Below are 12,513 nucleotides of genomic sequence, written 5' to 3'. Positions count from 1 at the left end.
AGCTTCCAGACCCTCACATCTTATTTAAAAAATGTTTTAAGTTTTTTCTAAGTTTCGCTCTGTTGCCCAGACTGGAGTGCAGTGGCATGATCTCGGTTCAAGGCAACCTCCGCCTCCCGGGTTCAAGCAATTCTCCCACCTCAGCCTCCTGAGTAAGTGAGATTTCAGGCACCCGCCACCACGTCTGACTAATTTTTGTATTTTTTGTAGAGACGGGGTTTCACCATGTTGGCCAGGCTGGTCTCAAACTCCTGGCCTCAAGAGATCTGCCTGCCTTAGCCTCCCAAAGTGCTGGGATTACAGGCGTGAGCCATCGCACCCGGCCCAGACCTTCACACCTTAGATTGGCAAGAATCCTATCAAATGCCATTTCCAAACCAATACGTGACAGGAGGAATCAAATTCCCGATTGGTTTAGATTAATCAAGATGTATCCCTATGAGGCTGGGAAGGTTCAGCCTCCCCTAAAGGAGGCTGAATAAAATAAAATCAGGATTTTGTGAGAAAAGAAGCAGAGTCAGGGAGAAGAGCTGTTGTGCAGGCAATCAACAGTGTCTGCCATGACCCCCCTCTCTTAATTTGCGCACAGTAATATTCACTCTTTGTGGTATATATATGGCTCTAGGGTTTTGACAAATTCATAGAGTTGTGTGACCACCACCACTACAATGAAGACAGAGAAAGGTATAGGATGAAAGAGAGAGGATAGGTTTATGCTCAACCAGCATGGATTTACTATTGTGGTAGAAACAAGTAAGAAGGAGGGCAGAGTCATGGTTCTTACACGTTTGTATGAACAAACTTCCAGGAGGGTGAGCAGGCAATGCCTGAGTCTAATGTAGGGAGCTAGGGACAGCATATTGTCAGGGTTTGAAGAAGGGAGAGGTTCCCACTCTGGAGCTGTGTCCTGCTGTGTCCTTACGACTATTTGTATCTCCCAGGACCCCTTGCTCAGGTGACCATTCCAGACGCCCATCTCTGGTTGCTGCGTGGTGGTAGCCCTGATGGTTTCTTTCGATCCCCTGGGCTCACATTCCTTGCTTTATTCTGCCCATCCTTCTTGCTGACCCTCAGCTAGTCAGCCTGGGGGTATTCAGGTCTTCTGTCCACATTCAGGACATGTTCCTATTCCAAAGAGGAAGGCTGAGTTTGCAGACAGCCTTATTCCAGGCAGGACTGGCTGGATTCAGGATGGTGTGCTGGGAGCTTGGGTGGCCTTTTGGTCATTATTATGGCAGATGGACAGTGCTGATGAACAGATATGGTCACTGTGTTTGAACACAACAGACTGCTTGGACATAACAAAGAATCTAGTAAAATAAGATAATAATTATGAGAAGGACAGCAAACACAGTTAGCTAACTTTTACAAACCAAAAAGACCGTCCAGCGAGAGCAGCTTTTGAGCCCTGTTCCACAATACTTACAGTGTTTAGAGTCCCATGAATGGGCCCAACTGTGGCTAAAACAACAGTCATCTAACTCGAGTTGCTTTCTTCCAGGGAGCTGGCGCCAATGCTTGTCTTTACTGCCCAGGACCAGGGCTTGTTTGTAGAGTGCCTTTGTGCAAAGTGGAGAAGGTCTCCCCACTCCTCACGATGCTTTATTTCCATCTCTTGGGAAATTGTTATAATATGCTGTAAAATGGTAATAATAGTCAATATCTAGATCCTTGAGGCATAAACTTTGAATGATGCTTCTTAGGGTTGTACAGGGTGCAACCAGCACAGCTGTAAACATAGTCTCAGGACCCAGTTGTTTTGAGGATGAGAATAAGCCCCATTGTCTCAGAAATGTAGCCAGTCTGGGTCAGTGGTTGGAGGATGCCTGGCAGCCCATTAATGTATTCAGTCAACATTTACGGAGTGGTTACTATATTCTGGGCACAGTGTTAAGTGCTTTACGGCATTATCTCATTTAATCTTCAAAAAATGACCATGACCAGGTATTATCTTTGTTTTGTTTTGTTTTGTTTTGTTTTGAGACGGAGTCTTGCTCTGCGGCCCAGGCTGGAGTGCAGTGGCGCGATCTCGGCTCGCTGCAAGCTCCGCCTCCCGGGTTCACGCCATCCTCCTGCCTCAGCCTCCTCAGTAGCTGGGACTACAGGTGCCCGCCACCACGCACGGCTTTTTGTATTTTTTAGTAGAGACGCGGTTGAACATGTATTATCTTTATTCCTATTTTACAGTTGAGGAAGTCAAAGTTTAGAGAGCTTATTCGACTTGTCCCAATTCACAAGGTGTGTGAAAGAGCTGACCTAGAATCTTCATGGAGCTGATGCTAAAGTGACCACTCTGCTTCCTGAATATATGCCTTGAATATACTGTATAGATGTACATATAGTTTTTCACATATATCAGTCCTGTTGCTATCGATGTTAATTCTTAGGGATGTTCATATTATCGTATCTCTTTGTTTTCATATATATCTGATGGGTTTCTCAGGAAAAAAATAAAGCAGCAGCTCTGTGATACTTAAGGTGCTGCAGAAGATGATGATGCAAACACGTTAAAGTCGCAAATACTGAGAAAAATATCTGTCTTTCGGACCAAATGACTGAAGACCACACAAGTAACTGCTTCAGCAGCAGAGGTGAATTGCACGGTGCCTCTGCGTCGCTTGCTTCAGTGGCGGGGACGGTGTGCTTTTGCTCAATTAAGAGGATCAGCCCTTCACATTGCAAGCCTGTTGGCAACGATTCAAACCTGAGAGCCCGAGCTTTCACAGCGGTAATCCGTAGGCTCTTTGGAGAGGTGACACAGCAGCTTCCTCCAGAGCACATGTCAAAGAGGATCCTAGTGGCCAAAGACCATGTTGTTCTTTCTTTTTGGGGTTCTGTAGTCATGGGAGCATGACTTTTGGCCCAATAAAACACTCCTGCTGAAATCCTGCTATCTTGCCTTATTCTTCAAGGAAGCTGATTAAAGCGAATGAAGAATGAAAAATTTTGCCCAACAGCTTTTTGTTTGGTTTTCTTACATGAAGGATTCTTAATTTAACTGATTTCCTTCCTAATTAGATTTAGCAGTTAGGGCTGCCCATTAACCTAGGAGTTTCATGTACGAGTCTCAGCCCCCATCATGTCTGCCTGGCTTGCAACACCACGACTGTGTAACTGGCAGTTAAATCCATATCTTCTGTTCAAAGCAGAGGAGATGTACATAGCCAAACCCAGGTGGCCGGCTCTTCAATCCAGTCAGATTCAAGAAGCATGTGCAAAGCACTTTGCCAGCCACTCTGGGGTGATGGAGAGATGAGCAAGACAGTCTGGGATCTCTAGGCTCCTATGAGTCATTCATCTATTGAGCCTTTACTATCTGCTAGGCAATGTTCTAGGCATTGGGGATGCAGTAATAAACAAAACATACAAAATTTTTGTACTTTCTGGAAGAGGAGACAGACAATAAAAAATACATAAGTAAATGTATAGTATGCCAGATAGTGATAAATGCTATGAAGGAACTATTGTAATCTAGGCATATGCATGAAACACACATACACACCTCTGATGGTATGTGTTGGTGCAAAGTGCCATGGTATTACAATGGAGGAAGAAATTGATTTTGCATGGAATAATTTGGCAAGTAGTGAGATTTAAGCTGGCCCCTGAAGAATGTTTGGGTCAGGTGAATATCGCTGCTGTGAAGGGAAGCAAGGGAAAAGCGCTCCCTAAGCATCTGAAACATTTCAGCAATGGTCCAGGAGTGAGGAGAGAGGGGGATGCAAAGCACATTCAGGGAGCTGAGTAGCTGATGCCAGCCTCAACAGTGGGTGGGATGGCAGGTGGGACAGGGACCTGAGATGGAAAGTTATGTAGATGTTAAGTGATGAAAGATTTTTACTGCCAGGCTGAGGAGTATGGGTTGAACTCTGCATGCAGTGGGGAGTTAGTGTTTTGCACAGGGAGTGCCCTGAGCAGATGTGTTTGCAGATGCAAGACTGGAAGAAGAAAGGCTTGTCCATATGCAGGAAGATACCTGGAATGATACTGGCCCTTGTGGCTGGCACCTAGGGCATTGTGGTAAGGACAGTCTTTGGTTTTCATTAGGTAACAGGTGGCATTGTCATATTACTCAGATTATTCAAGATAACAAGCTATATCTGCTTTCCCTAGACATTTGCATTCAAATATGATCATTCCTTTATTCCCAAGCCACAGATATTCAAGTTCTAGGACAGTAAACTGAGGCTCTGCCAGATAGACTTATCCTCCTTTCATAGCTGTAGTTGAGCAACTTGGGTGCCCCAAAGCTTTATGGATAACTTGTAATTGATTTCCTCCATAAAGCCTCAGTAAGGCCTGCAGTAAGAGGTGCAGCTTGTGTCTTCCTTCTCTTGGCAAATTGCATAGAGATGGTCAGAGAAATTTTGGAAAGAAGTCCACCACCTTCACTCTCCTGCCATTGAAATTTACCTTCATGGTTCATAAATAATGCAGAGCCATAAAGAGAAGAGAAGCAGCAAATATGTTCACATGTTTATTTTACCGTTGATAGGGACAGGAGGGTGAGAAATTCTGGGCAGATGAGGTCAGGTCCCTGGTGAGGGCTCCACCCTCAAGCCAAAAAGCCCAATCCTGTGGCTCAAAGTGAGAGTTTACATCTCTGTTTTCTGTCTGGAATGTTGACTTTTCCAAAACCACCCATGGCCCACCCTGCCTCCAGTCTTGTGCCCATAAAAACCCCAGGCTCAGCTGTCAGAGGGAGGAGAAGCAGCTGGATGTTGGAGAGAAGCACCTTGACATCAGAGGGATAGGCTTGACTTCAGAGGGATGGCTTGAAAGCATAGCTTCCCACTCCATCCCCTTTTCAGCTTCCCTTCACCACTTTCATTGGCAATAAAATCCTCCACATTCACCACTCTTCAATTTGTTCGTGCTACCCGATTTTTCCTGGACACCAAACAAGAGCTCAGTGCCACAGGTGCAGAAAACTAAAGGCTGTCACACTGACCTTCTGCCCTTGCTGGTGGAAAGCAACTATCTCACGCAAAAAGGCAGAGGGCCCACTGAGCTGTTTAATACTTAAGCTGTCCATGGACAGCATCACAGGTTCTCCCCACTAGATGCTGCCACGGGGCCCACACAAAGTTTTGCTCCTGCTGGTACCTGAAAGCACTCACCCCAGTTCCTGCATCCACTCACCTGTGCATTCCCTCCCATGAGGAGCTGAGAGCAATGGGTTCGAGTGAGTGGAGTTCGCCCCTGCCAGTGCCGAAGCAGCCGGCTAACTCCAGTGCCTGCACTCCAGTTCCCATCTGCAAAGGGGTCAGGGAAATTTCCTGCTTCACTGTCATCTCCCCATAGAATTCCCCTTTGCTAACTCAGCCAGCGAAGATACTTGGTTCACCTACATTCACAGAAAAGTATTTTTCATTCCCTTGTTCTTTCTCTTCTTCCACTTTGTCCTTCCTTTAGTCGTTCATTCCCTTGCCCCTCCCTTTGTTGCTGTTTATTGTGTCTGGAAGGGAGAAACAGAGATGCTTAAGTAGGGGGTTTTGGATATTTTTTGCCACATGTCCTGTATAATGAGAATCTTTCCTCAAAGCCTTGAGTGAAATATCCATTTCTCAGAAATGCTTTGTGGAGTTGGCTCTGGTCTTTTGGCCGGATTCCCGGTGGGTGTGGGCCTGGAACAGGAGCTGCCCTTGGGGGTCTGCTGCACAGCTGAAGGATGTGCTTGAATTCTCTGCCTCCTCACTAAGGCCTGACTGGCCCACAGCTCTTGTTCTTTCCCTAGAGCTTAGTGGTGGAAATTCAAAGCTGGGAGGAGAAGGGCCAGCAAGGAGATGAGTAATAACATGGAAACTCTGAAACTGTGAAGGCTTGCCAGGAGTGAAGTCCTCCAGTTGTTTTCCACAGTCCTTTCAGTGAGTCAAATAGAGCACTGGAGATCCCAGAATTGTTATCCTGTTTGATTTTACCTGTCTGCCTTCTCACTGTTTATTTAAGGTGTTTTCCCCATAAAAATGCGTGGTAATTAATATATACACATATATTGCTGTAAAATGGCTTCCTGGGCTGGGATGGGGCTGTGCAAAGGGGGAAGCCTAAGAGCCCTCGCTAATGAGGACTGACTGGTGCAATCAAAGGTTGTACCCTCAAACTCCAGGGCACTAGTGGAGAGGGTTTGGGCTGTTAGTCACACTCCTTAAAAGCAAAGCAAAACAAAAACAAAGAGAACAAGTGTACTGGCCATTTTGTCCCTTCAGATGGTCTGTGGTAAGGTCAACCTTTTGGAGCATCCTGGGCCATGTGTAAGGCTGCCCCTCAGAAGCAGTGCTGTGGGTGGGTTGGGGGGAACACTTGGAGCCCTGCGTGTGACTCCTGGCTCTCCTCTTTCCAGCTCTGTGACCTTGAGCAAGTCACTCCAGCTCTCTGTGCCTGAGGTCCTCATCTGTAAAATGAGGCCAAGGAGAATCTCTGCTTCACGGGCATGTTGTGAGAATGAAATGAACCAATTCCCATCAAGCCTTTAGAACCACCCGCTCAGGGACTCCACCAAAGATCCTTAAGTACAGCATGTAAATTTAGGTTAAATACCAGAGGGGAGAGGGGAGGCATGGCTTCTTCTTAAAAGGAGAAAGATGGCATGTTCCTGTAGTCGCAACTATTCGAGAGGCTGAGGTCTGGGAGTTTGAGGCCAGCTTGGACAACATAGCAAGACTCCTCCATCTCCTTAAAAAAAAGAAAAATTAATTTTTTTAAAAGGAGAAAGAGCTTTCAAACATAGAGGTGATATGAAGAGGGAAAAGCTCTTTAGCATCTATTACTGAAGTAGAGGTGGGGTTCATGGCTCCTACAGATAAAAGCATAGGGGTATGGCTTACCCTTTGTCCTGCAGCAAGGGAGGAGAAGAGAGGGTGCTGGGAGGGATTTATAAGCTGCTTTAATAGTTTCCTTTTCCAGTATAATTGTTCATTTGTGTAAGTTACACTTGCATTTAGAAGAGCCTATATAATATCTAAAGACCAGGAAAGTCATGGCTATACATTTGTAGGGACTTCGGCTTGAACAGGAGCAGGTAACCCGAGTCCCATTTCAAAACGTGCTGCCTGAGTCTAGGGGTGTCATACCTCGTGTGTAGGGATGACCTTCTGAGAAGTTTAGACACAGCAGCTTTGCCTGGCTCTCGCGCTCTCTCCCCTAACTCTGGCACACACACTCTCCTGGCCCGCATCAGCAGCAGCCTCCAGTGTTGAACACAAAGGACTTTTGTTGTGTGTAATTATTTATAAAGCTGGCCCATGTCTATTATGAATAATCATGATAGTGGGGATGAAGGAGAAAGGTAACTCCACATTTGAAACTACTACAAGGCTATGATTCATTTTTCGTCTCTTTATTAAGAAGACTATCTCAGATAATTTGCAGCAAAGTTTTACCCTGGAGCAAGTTTCCTCAGTCATGTTAAATTCATGGGGAAAATCCTCCTAGGATTTAGAACTGAAAAATAGCTTTAATAACGGAAACGCTGATGTAAAGAGCAGGGAAAGGCAGCATGTTCTAACCATTTAGGGAAAAAATGGGTAAGATGTTACTAATAAGCTGTGCTATATTTTTATCCTACCGTTTTCTTCATCTGAAGGAATGTGGAGATGAGCTTTTAAATTCTAAATGATTACCTGACAGCTCCCATCTCTAGGGCACATTACTAGCAATGGTTTTATTTTGCTATTACCTTTACTAAAAACTCAGAGGACACATGCTCGGCAGAGCCCAGGCTAGGAAGTAAGATCTATGGACAAGAGAAAAGAGTGCAGTGAACAGAACTGAGGAACCCAGCACTTCTTGATTCCCTTTTATGATCTTTGTGGACAATGACCTTATCAGTAGGGCTGGGAGTAGGGGTTACCAGGGCCTCTAGCACCTTCCTGGATAAGATTCCAACCTAACTCCCCAACCCCATCTCCCATTATTTCATCCCAACCCATCCAACCACATACCCTGTATTTCAGTCATGCCAAACTGCCCACTGGTCCCCAAATATGCTACATTTTTGAACTGGCTCCTTCCACCCACCTTCCCTACCTGGCAAGCTCTGGCTCACCTTCCAAGACTCCTCTCCAATGCAACCTTCCTCCAGGAAACCTTCCAACCTGAAGCAAAGTGAGTGGCATCTTCTGCTCTTCCACAGCACCTGATACCTGCTTTGATTGTAGAACTTAGTAGAGTGGAATTATTAGTTTACAGCTTCCACTGCCCTTGGAATCCCAGAGCAGGCAAGAACTACATCTCAGATATCTGTACCATGCAGCCCAGGGTTTCTCAACAGCAGCAATACTGACGTTTTGGGCCAGAAATGTCAATATTCTTTGCTGTAGGGGGTGTTATACTGCACATTTTAGGAGGTTTGGCAGCATTTGGGCCCTCTACCCACTAAATGCCAGTAGTCACCTACCCGCATTGTGACCCTTGAAGAACATCTCCAGACATTGCTCAGTGCTTCCTGGGGGCCAATATTGCCCCTGATCCAGAACCACTGCCCTAGCCCTAACGGAGAGCCTGATATATTCTAGGTATGTAATGTGCACTTGCTGAATTAATAAATCAATGCCCAAGTTAAGGAATAAAAGGCCAAATGAATCAAACGTATAAACTCCTTACTGTAGCTTTCACATACGTATCAAAGCAAAGCTGAAATTTTTATTCCAGCAGTCATGTCTCTTCATGAACTGGCTCTACTTCTGTCCTCTCTTGTACCCTTTGCTCCGCATCTGTGGGCTCTTTTGCATTCTCATGCTTTCCCTTTCCATCAATCCAAATCCTGTACTTACTTCAAGACCAAGAACAACTTACCCACTTTAAGAAGTCCTCCCCCATTCACTGGCATCCATTCATACAAGAATACATATATAATATACATATATCTACATATTCGTTATTTTTGGTTTTAGAACTGCTTATCTTTTTGTTTCGCATAGATACCTTCTTCCCAACTAGAAGAATCACTCCTTGATAGAAAAAAGAGCTTCCCCCTTTAAGTTTTTCTTGCCCTTAGCACTATGGCAAGCTTTATGAACAACAGATGTTTAGCTTTTGCTTAAAGTGTATTTTTTCTTTAAGCAACCGGCAGGTCTGTTCAATCTGTATCATTTGTGTGGTCCTGACATAGTTTTGTTTTTAAGAGGCATAGAGCTAACTCTTTAATATCCTGCAGTTTTTGAATAAACGAATTTCAAGAAGACTCTACAGATATGAATAAAAGTAATCTGCAATGTTTTGGAATTTCTATGAGAAGACACTAAATGTGAAAAGCAGTGAAAAAGACAGGAATGATTGTGTTTTTGTCTGAAATTCAGATGGTGCTCAAACTCCACTTAGGTACTTTTCCCCATTGCTTGGTCAGATGGTATTAAAAACTTCAACCTTCCTAATTTATTTTAGGCTCTCCAAACACACAAACATCCCTTGGACCCCTCCTTCAGGCGCACATGCAAACGTGGTGACATGTGCATGCACTTTTTCTTTTTCTTTTTTCTTTTTTTTCTTTTTTTTTTTTGAGATGGAGTCTCACTCTGTCGCCCAGTCCAAAGTGCAGTGGCGCGATCTCGGCTCACTGCAAGCTCTGCCTCCTGGGTTCACACCATTCTCCTGCCTCAGCCTCCTGAGTAGCTGGGACTGCAGACACCCGCTACCATGCCTGGCTGATTTTTTGTATTTTTTTTTTTTTAGCAGAGATGGGGTTTCACTGTGTTAGCCAGGATGGTCTTGATCTCCCGACCTCGTGATCCACCCGCCTCGGCCTCCCAAAGTGCTGGGATTACAGGCGTGAGCCACCGCTGCACTTTTTCTAATGCATGTGTTTGGAAATTTCCCCACACCTCTGTTCTACAGGGCATACCTTTTTTCTCATATTGTTCTTGGAAGAGCTAATGCTTTTACCCATGCGTGCTCTCCTGTGGGGCGTCTGATCCTTGGTGTTCAATGGCAGAGTTAAGGGGACACTTCCCCCCAGAACTTCCCAGCATTGCATTTGAGCTCATCCTGTGACAAGATAAATATACAATAAACATACTGGAATGGGGTAGGATGGGAATAACTCCCTTTTTCACTGATTTTTGAAACCCTTAATAAAAAGACCAAAGAATGATTTTGTTCAAGTCTCGTAAATTTTATCTTTGGCAGATCAGCCTGTTGAGTCTTCAGTTTCTCCAGTGTTCCAAAGATCCAGGCTCTCCATTTATTCCTCTTTTGGCCCCTTAGCTGAATCTTCGTTCACCCTCTCTTCTCGAACTCCTGGTCTTAAGCAATCCTCTCGCCTCCCAGCCTCCGAGTAGCTGGAACTACAAGCATGCACCACTGTAGTGCATAGGAGAGGCCCTCCTCTCCTCTACGCCTACCCGGGGCCTCCCATTTAAAACCCAAAGTCAAAACACTTCTCGTGGCCCTGACTTCTCCTATGGTACCATCTCCTTGACTTACCACTTCCGCATCCTCGCTTCACATTTGTACTCAGCTCAGTACAATCTGGTAACCTCTTAGTATCCCCTCACTTCTGAAAATGCACCCACTCTTTCTTAAGCCCTGACACTTCCTCATACTGCCACATGTTATGGCTTTCTTGATACTCCCCTCCTTGACCCTGCAGCAGTCCTAACACAGCTGACCGCCTCTTTGCAGCTGTCTCCTGGCTTAGCTTTCTGCCCCTCGTTATCCCTATCCTGTTGTCGGTTCTTTCTCAAATACCTTCATAGTCTCACTGTTCACTTTAGATGTGGGTCCTTTCAGGGACGCATGCTCAGCTTCATTCTTTCCCTCTTTTCACACTCCTATAGATGACTTCTAAGTTGTCATGTCTTCAAATATCAATGAAATGTAATGGCCACCAAATGTTTATCTTCATCATCCTCTGGAAGTTCCAACTCAAGCTTTCAACTGCCTCCAGGTTTGCCCATCACCAAGCATCTCAAATGTGTGTCCAAACCCTGTTGTAATTTCCTTTCTACCTTCAGGACTTGCTCCCTTTTTTGTCCCTCCATTAAAGGCTATCTATTCCAAGCCAGAAACAGGATTTTCATATGACTTGTCTCTCTCAGTAATGCTGACCATATTTCTAAAGTATTTTGACTCTGTCTCATTCTTTTCATGTTGACAGATGGTCAAAATTGAGTTCTCTGCCACTGTTCTCTTTCTGCTCTTGGACCTCTTCTCTGTGCAAGAACCAGATCTGATTGCTACCCTGTTCCAAAAGTTCCTTGTTCTGAAGGCAGTGGAGAACCATGTCCATGTTAAACCTGGAATTCAAGATTCCCCACCACTGTGACTCTACATCACATGTTCCTTCAGAGCCCGATTTCTTACCAGTTCACTGACATGCAGCGGGTGGGCCAGCCCCAGCAGACTGTGCTCCAGCCCTGGCATGGGCTATGCACTTTCTTTTTCCAACTAGAATGTCAAGGATCTGCTCAGATCTTTTATGAAGCACCTTTATCCTTGGCTCCTAAGCACAATGAATCCCTGCCTCCTGTGCCTCCACCGTTCTTCCCTTCTAATTCTATGATGCCACCATGTAATATAGTGGTTTTCATGTTAGTCACTGAGCTTAACGCATCCATATGGTCTAGTGGGGTGAATAATATGTAATCTTATCTGTCAGCCTGTCATCCATCCATCCCTCCATCAACCTGGTTAGCATTTTGATACTGGTATGCCCAAGACTCCCTCTGATGCTAGTATTCGTGGATTCTGAATATTATCTAACTTCCGCGCAGAGACAAAAGTACACGTTACAGGCTAAGTACATGATACAGGCATCCAGAATCATTTATGTCTTGATGACTGCTAAATTTCCAGGGCTCAATAACTTAGTAGGTTTCAATAAATGTGTTGAATGAACAAATTAGTTAATTCCTAGAAATTGATGGAAGATTGACTTAGGTTATAGGTACAGTAAAAACAAATCCCCCTGCCTCTAATTAAAAAAAATAAATTTACTCCTTCCAATTGCTACAGATAATTATCACTTATATATATTATGTACAATATTCTCTATTCCAAAATGTATTTCTGGAGAAACACAGATGAGCACACACTGGCAAGCATAGAGCAGTTAGGACCTAGCAGGAGTAGACCAGCAGTCCTGCAGGAATACAGCCCAAGCTTCTGTAGCCCAAGGCCCTTACTGCTATGACCCAGGCCACTCCCCTGTCTTGAGCAGGCCACACACCAGCAGCACCAGCTGGGTTGTTAATTGTTAACTTCCAACTTTGCCACTTCCTTCCTTCTCCAATAGCTTCCAGTACTTGTCCTAATTTTTTCTTTTCATCTGCTTATGTTCATGACCCCATTTTCCCCTACATACCAACCTAACCACCCAAAAACATAAAGAGAATAACTACGTGAAGTGATCTCCATTAGAACCAATACCACAAATATTTTCAAGTTTTCTTGAAAAAAAAAAAAAAAGACTATACTCTCAAGGATCATTTCTATAGTTTGTTACTAAAGAAGTTTCTCTGAATTTGTAGAGCACCGAAATTATTAAAAAAAAAAAATTAAATTCCAGGTAGGAGC

At 44.6% G+C, this 12,513-nt stretch overlaps 1 pseudogene; it reads left to right on the top strand.

The window, feature by feature from the left end:
- Positions 1–12,403: 12,403 nt before the first annotated feature.
- On the top strand, positions 12,404–12,484 carry LOC115935049 (uncharacterized; annotated as a pseudogene).
- The last annotated feature ends 29 nt before the right edge of the window (positions 12,485–12,513 follow it).

Source organism: Gorilla gorilla, chromosome 5, assembly GCF_029281585.2.
Source record: "Gorilla gorilla gorilla isolate KB3781 chromosome 5, NHGRI_mGorGor1-v2.1_pri, whole genome shotgun sequence".
Lineage (NCBI taxonomy): Eukaryota > Metazoa > Chordata > Mammalia > Primates > Hominidae > Gorilla > Gorilla gorilla.
Note: the sequence above shows the minus strand (reverse complement) of the source record. Positions and strands in the feature narration are given on the sequence as shown.